Source organism: Sorghum bicolor, chromosome 1, assembly GCF_000003195.3.
Source record: "Sorghum bicolor cultivar BTx623 chromosome 1, Sorghum_bicolor_NCBIv3, whole genome shotgun sequence".
In the NCBI taxonomy this organism is placed as follows: domain Eukaryota; kingdom Viridiplantae; phylum Streptophyta; class Magnoliopsida; order Poales; family Poaceae; genus Sorghum; species Sorghum bicolor.
Genome location: NC_012870.2, coordinates 34492280 through 34499142, shown reverse-complemented (window position 1 = coordinate 34499142; position 6863 = coordinate 34492280).

Genomic DNA, 6863 nt, shown 5'->3' with positions numbered 1-6863 from the left:
CTGGGCAGCAAGACTTCCACCGCACGGCGCCCGTACCCACGACATGACAGACGCGATAACTCCCATACTGTGGCAGGGCAAGGCGACGACTGTTCCAACCACCCCGAGCACTGCAGCCTCACCTCTTTCACTGTGCGACCTTACCTCTTTTACTGTGGCGTACCGCCTCACAGTAGAAAGGGAATGGGGGAGGTTAATTAGCACCACTATTTGACGCCTCTTCCCACTATTGACGCGATATGCAGCAGCACCGGCGATCCGACCCCCATGACTCCTACAGGGCTCGGTAAACCTCCACAGGAGCGACCATCCCTCAAGGACAAGACGGACAGGCTTCAACAGGGTCGGGGCTGTAACTCTTCCACTAAGGGAAATCTACCCATGTAAATCCCTGTCTCCCCTTGAGGCTATAAAAGGGGAGCCAGGGCTCACAACTAGGATCAGGTTCACACACGCGCACACAACACTCTTTCACAGAGCAGCAATCTGCACTCTGTCCACCCCCAAGTCGAGACCTGGGACTTAGCCCTCTCTCGCAACCTGCTTGTACCCCCTACTACAAGCACCTTTGGGTGCAAGGTTATACAGAACCCCCAATCGCACTGGACGTGGGGCATTCTTGGCCCGAACCAGTATAAATCCTCTATGTCTCACTTGCATCACCATCCAAGTTTGGGTAGTCACGCAGACTTATACTTGTTAGTGTCTTGACCACGAGTCTAGACGCCGTCAGTTGGCGCGCCAGGTAGGGGCCTTCTGCGTGACATCCACCTGTCCCTACTGTGAAGATTTGGATGGCAGACGGATTTCACCCGCTCCGCCGCGGCACCATCATGACGTTTGGGAGTTTGGAGTTCATGTCCCTCGGTTCCGGCTACGACATGGTCCTCCTCCCGCCACGTGGTGATGTCGAGCCTACTCCCGAGCCGATCCCACCGCAGTCAGTGCGTGGGAGCCGTTCGGGACACCGTGCGGGGGGCGCCCGGCGGGGGCGTCAGAGATCTAGGATCTCCGACCCCACCACTGAGGCCAGGATCAGTCCGGTCGTCCCCCGCATATTCCTCACCAGGTCGCCCGCTCCTCCGGCCCGACAGGCGCTAGAGGAAGGGCTCGCGGGGCATCAAGCTCCGCTCCCAGGACCCATAGAGGATCATCGTGGCCACCCGTCCCACCCCGTTCGAAGGGGAAGGCACGGCCCGCGCCCGTCCCCCGCAAGGGGGACAAAGGGGCCTCAACGTCCCATCCTCCTCCACCAACGGATGAAGGAGAAGCAGCGGCACCTCTCGAGTTAACTTTTGGGCTCAGGAATGCCGCCGCCACCTACGCCTCTTCCGTGAGCACTTCGTTAAGTGCGTACGCGGAACTTCCAGGTCACCACTTGAGGTCTACACTGGACCTCATCTCTACACCGCCCGTTTCGTCATACCCGGAGGATCCTACCTCAGGCGACGACGAGTGGGCTGGCGCTGACTTCTCCGGGTGTGGCGACCCGGAGACCTTCATGCGCTTCTTGGAAGCCAGCGACTACTGTCTCGGCTACTCCGACTCCGACGACGGAAGCTACGACCCGTCACGAGAGTGCTTCAACCTGGAAGTCGGAGGCACGCCGCATAACGCCCAGGGGGACGTAGGGCCCTCTAGGCAAGAGAACGCAACTCCACCTCCCAATCCAACTCCCAGAACCGATCTCGGAGCCCGTGGGGTAGCATCTGCCCCCGCTGGAGGACACCGTCCTGACCTCGTACAACTCGATGAGCTGGAGGCCAGGCTCGAAGAAGAACGCACGTGCCTCCGCCAACTCTGCGAGGCCTGGTCCGAGAGCCGTCAGGCCGCGGGGACAGGGGTGAAGCCAGACGTCGCGCCCGTGACGTCAACCGTCGCATTGTCGAGGACCAAGGGGGAGACGCCCCAGTCTTCAGCACGGCCAGCCAGAATGTGATGGCTGCCGCGCTCCTCCTCAGGGCGATGCCCGAGCCTTCGACTCCTGAGGGAAGGAGAGTGCGCCAGGGGCTGCGTGGCCTCCTGGAGCAGGCTGTGGTGCAGAACGCGGAAAGTTCTGCCTCACAATCCCATAGCACGAGACGTCGTGGGGACCCACCCCCTCCTAACAAGGCACCAACGATACAGGGTCCGCCGCCCCCTGACCCACAAGGGGGCAACAAGGCCATGTCGGTACACGAGCGCATCGGAGCAGACGCGGACGTGCGGGCCACCCTCGAGGCCAGGCGACGTGACAGGGACAAAGCCGAGTCCCGACGCTACCGACCGCGCCGAGGCGGGAGATACGACCCCGATCACGATCGCAGCACGTCACCAGAGCCTCCGGGTCCCCGCGTCTTCAGCGAGGCCATACAGAGGGCCAAGTTCCCAGTGCGATTCCGACAGCCCGCCAACCTCACCAAGTACTCAGGAGAAACCAATCCTGAGCTCTGGCTGGCGGATTACCGCCTAGCATGCCAGTTAGGCGGGGCGGACGATGACCTGCTCATCATCCGCAACCTCACACTCCACCTGGCCGATACGACCAGGGCATGGCTCGAGCACCTCCCTGAGCGTATGATCCACGACTGGGCTGACCTGGTCAGGATCTTTGTTGGGAACTTCCAGGGCACATACGTGCGCCCTGGGAACTCCTGGGACCTCAGGAGCTGCCGGCAGAAGCCCGATGAGTCCCTCCGAGACTTCATCAAGCGATTCTCCAAACAGTGCACCGAGCTCCCCAACATCACGGACTCCGACGTGATCAGAGCCTTCATTTCTGGTACCACCTGCAAGGAGTTGGTACACGAGCTCGGACGCAAGACCCCTACAAGCACTAGCCAGCTGCTCGACATCGCCACCAACTTCGCCTCAGGCGAAGAGGCAGTGGGCGCCATTTTCTCTGACGGCGCAGCCAAGGGGAAACAAAAGGCCGAGGCCATGGAAGCCTCGGGCTCACGCAACCCAAAGAAGAAGAGGAAGGGCCGCAAGGGGAAGCAAGGTCAGTCGGACGACAACCTAGTCGCCGCAGCTGATCGCAAGAACCCCAAGAGGGCTCCTGCTAGCCCCGGTCTCTTCGACGAAATGTTGAAGAAGTCGTGCCCCTATCATAGGGGGCCAACCAAACACACCCTTGAGGAGTGCACCGTCCTCCGTCGGTACTACACCGACATCATCACCAAGGAGAGTGCCGAAGAGCCTCCCAAGGACGACGACCCCCAGGGGGAGGTTTTCCCCAAGGTCAAGAACTGCCTTCTGATCTTTGGGGGACGAGCAGCTCGCCTCACTGCGAGTCAGAGGAAGCGCGAACTCCGAGAAGTTTGCGCAGTCAGCGCAGCCGTGCCCTCGTACCTCAAATGGTCCAAGAGCGCGATCACGTTCGACAGACAGGATCACCCGGATCGGATCCCCAATCCCGGGAGCTATCCTCTGATCGTCCACCCCATCATCGCCGAGACCCGTCTCACTAAGGTGCTGATGGATGGAGGCAGCGGCCTCAACATCCTCTATGCCGAGACTCTGGTCCTCATGGGGATCAGCAAGTCCCGGCTGAGGAACGACACCGTGCCATTCCACGGAGTGGTGCCCGGGCATCGTGCCCACCCCCTCGGACAGATCGATCTATCCGTCTGCTTCGGGATCCCCGACAACTTTAGACGGGAGGTCCTCACCTTCGACTTGGTCGGGTTCCCAGGGACCTACCACGCGATCCTGGGACGACCATGCTACGCCAAGTTCATGGCCGTCCCCAACTACACTTACCTCAAGCTCAAGATGCCGGGGCCAAAGGGCATCATCACCGTCAGCACGACCAGCCAGCACGCCTACCAGTGCGACGTCGAGAGCACTGAGCAGGCCAAGGCTCGGGCCGAGTCTCTGGCCATCCTCACCGGCCTCGGCGACTGTGACCAGGACGTCCCCGACCCCAAGCGGCACGCCGGGAGTTTCGAGCCGGCGGAAGAGACCAAGCTAATCTCCCTCGACCCAGGGACCTCTAGAGGCAAGGCGTTGAGGATCAGCTCCAGCCTCGACCCCAAATAGGAAGTGGTGCTTGTCGACTTTTTCCGCGCAAACGCCGATATATTTGCGTGGAGTCCCTCGGACATGCTTGGAATACCGAGGGAAGTCGCCGAGCACTCTTTGGACATCCGAGCCGGCTCCAAGCCCGTGAAGCAACGCCTGCGCCGATTCGACGAGGAGAAGCGTCGGGCCATCGGGGAGGAGATCCACAAGCTGCTGGCGGCCGGATTCATCAAGGAGGTATTCCATCCCGAGTGGTTAGCCAACCCCGTGCTAGTTAAAAAGAAAAATGGGAAGTGGAGGATGTGTGTAGACTATACTAGTTTAAATAAAGCATGTCCAAAGAATCCCTTTCCATTACCTCGTATCGATCAGATAGTTGACTCTACCGCGGGATGCAAAATTTTGTCTTTTCTTGATGCTTATTCCGGCTACCACCAAATCAAGATGAAAGAGTCCGACCAGCTCGCGACTTCATTCATCACCCCGTTCGGAATGTATTGCTACGTAACCATGCCTTTTGGCCTCAAGAACGCGGGGGCTACATATCAATATGTATGCTCCAGGTTTTTGGGAACCTTATAGGCAAAACGGTAGAGGCTTACGAAGACGACATTGTCGTCAAGTCCAGGAAAGCAAGCGGCCTGGTTGCCGACCTGGAAGAAACATTCCAATGCCTTAGGGCAAAAGGGATCAGACTCAACCCCGAAAAGTGCGTTTTCGGGGTCCCCCGAGGCATGCTCCTCGGGTTTATTGTGTCTGAGCGGGGGATCGAGGCCAACCCAGAAAAGGTCTCGACCATCGCAAATATGGGCCCGATTCATAACCTAAAGGGAGTACAGAGGGTAATGGGATGTCTAGCCTCCCTAAGCCGTTTCATTTCTCGCCTCGGGGAAAAAGGGCTGCCTCTGTATAGGTTACTTAGGAAATCTGAGCACTTTTCCTGGACCCCCGAGGCCTAGGAAGCCCTTGACAAGCTCAATGCTCTGCTCACCAACCCTCCCATCCTAGTGCCCCCCGCCGAGGTGGAGCCACTTCTTCTCTACGTCGCAGCCACTGATCAGGTGGCCAGCGCAGCTATCATGGTCGAGAGGAAGGAAGAAGGGCACACCCTGCCGGTCCAAAGGCCGGTGTACTTCATCAGTGAAGTGCTCTCCGACACAAAGACCAGATACCCCCAGATCCAAAAACTACTCTACGCAGTTGTGTTGGCCCGACGCAAGCTCCGCCATTACTTTGAATCTCACCCGGTCTCAGTGGTCTCATCTTTCCCTTTGGGAGAAGTGATTCAGAACCGAGAGGCCAACGGAAGGATTGCTAAATGGGCCATAGAGCTCATGGGCGATGGGATCACCTATGAGCCTCGAAAAGCCATAAAGTCTCAGGTCCTGGCAGACTTTGTGGCAGAGTGGACTGGGACTCAGCTCCCGCCACCTCAAATCTAGCACGAGTGCTGGACCATGTACTTCGACGGGTCTTTGATGAAAACCGGGGCCGGCGCGGGCTTTGTTTTCATCTCACCCCTCGGGGTGAGGATGCGATACGCAATCCGACTCCATTTCCCCGCTTCAAACAATGCAACAGAGTATGAGGCCCTTGTTAACGGTCTCCACATCGCGATCGAGCTCGGGATCAAACGGCTCAACGTTCGAGGCGATTCTAGACTCATCATCGATCAAGTCATGAAAGAGTCTAGCTGCCATGACCCCAAGATGGACGCGTACTGCAAAGCGGTCCGACGCCTGGAAGAAAAGTTCGACGGCCTCGAACTTAACCACGTGTTAAGGAAGTATAATGAGGCTGCCGACGCGCTCGCCAAGATGGCATCCGAGCGGGCCACTGTCCCCCCGGATGTTTTCGTCAGCGACCTCTACAAGCCTTCCGTCGACTACAAGGACGACGGGGGGTCGGACGAACCCCCAAGCAAATAGAGTTCCGACCCCAAAGACGCTGCCGCTCAAGAACAAGAGGCCATGGACATCGAGCCAAAGCACCTGCATCTGACGACTCGCCCGACTGGCGCTACCCTTTGCTTCAACACCTGGTCAACGGCACTTTGCCCCCGGACCAGGCTGAAGCAAGATGCGTGGCTCGCCGTGCCAAGACCTTTGTCCTCCTTGTTGGGGAGATGTACAAGCGAAGCCCCTCGGGCGTCCTCATGCGTTGCATCCCACGTCAAGAGGGGGTCAAGCTCCTACAGGACATACACTCGGGGGCTTGTGGCCATCACGCCGCTCCTCGGACGTTGGTAGGAAATGCCTTCCGACAAGGTTTCTACTGGCCCACCGCTGTGGCCGACGCCATAGAGATCGGAAGGACCTGTGAGGGATGCCAGTTTTACGCTCGGCAGATACATCAGCCCGCCCAGGCCTTGCAGACAATCCCCATCACCTGGCCTTTCGCTGTCTGGGGCCTCGACCTGGTCGGGCCTCTGCAGAAAGCGCCCAGGGGCTTCACCCACTTGCTTGTCGCAATCGACAAGTTCTCCAAGTGGAACGAAGTCCAACCCATTACAAGGATCAAGGCTGAACAGGCGGTGTTGTTCTTCACAGATATCATCCACCGATTTGGAGTGCCGAACTCCATAATCACTGACAACGGCACACAGTTCACCGGGCGAAAGTTCTTGCAATTCTGCGACAGACACCACATACGTGTGGACTGGGCGGCAGTGGCTCACCCCAAGACCAACGGTCAAGTGGAGCGTGCCAATGGGATGATCCTCCAGGGATTGAAGCCCAGGATTTTCAACCGTCTGAACAAGTTTGGAAAAAGGTGGCTCAAAGAGCTACCGGCCGTGGTCTGGAGTGTGAGAACCTCCTGAAGCCGAGCCACAGGCTTCACCCCGTTCTTCATGGTCTATG